Here is an 867-nt window from a genome sequence, read left to right on the forward strand (position 1 = left end):
TCATTCATATGAATAGTTTCTTAAAGTCCCTACCAGATCTTGAAGTCACATAGAATGTGTATCTACTAAAGCTAGTAATCAAACCTATGGGATTTTCTAGGCAATCACTGATTTGTAATGCTTAACGTGTAACACAAAGGTCTGGATGGAAATTCAAGAAGCCAAAGCCCTGTGAAACATAATGTAAGCATTCTTACGTGGTTTCCAATTTGTATTTAAAACATATTTGTTTGTTTTGCATAAAAACAAGTAGGATGGTAGCAAAATAATAGCCAAAGACCCTTCATATATGCAATGTCTTTGGTGTCCCCGATCAGCCCCATCTATACTATGAAGCTTGTAAGAAAAAATAAACTATCTGGAAACAAATAAAAAATCACTGTACTTGGAAAACTAACTATACTTATTTGTAAAACATTTAAAATATTGATCTCTTGAGACCCAAATTTAAGACATCATCCCACTTCTGTGTGCCAGATACTGAGTAAGACTTTTACATGTGTTATATGATTTAATTTCCACATGTGCAGGAATTAGGACTTTACAGATGTTAGGAAACTTACTCTGGACAAAACTAAGAGGCAGAGCCAAAATTTCATCAACACTGTCTAACATAAAGCAAGCATCCTTCATCATGTGGTATACAGAAGATATTAATTAGTAAACATGTGTTCTTGTTCTTAGTTATCAGCCATTACAAAAATTTTATTTTGGTATTCTTGCACTAAATCAATACAATATCATACAAGTTATCTGTGCACTACTGAGCATTAATGCTTACCTCCTCAAAAGGAGCTGTTGTTATTAGCTGCGGTGGAGTCGGTTCTGACTCATAGCAACTCTATGTGTAACAGAACAAGGCGTTGC

Source organism: Trichechus manatus, unplaced genomic scaffold (genome assembly GCF_000243295.1).
Source record: "Trichechus manatus latirostris isolate Lorelei unplaced genomic scaffold, TriManLat1.0 scaffold00173, whole genome shotgun sequence".
NCBI classification, from domain to species: domain Eukaryota; kingdom Metazoa; phylum Chordata; class Mammalia; order Sirenia; family Trichechidae; genus Trichechus; species Trichechus manatus.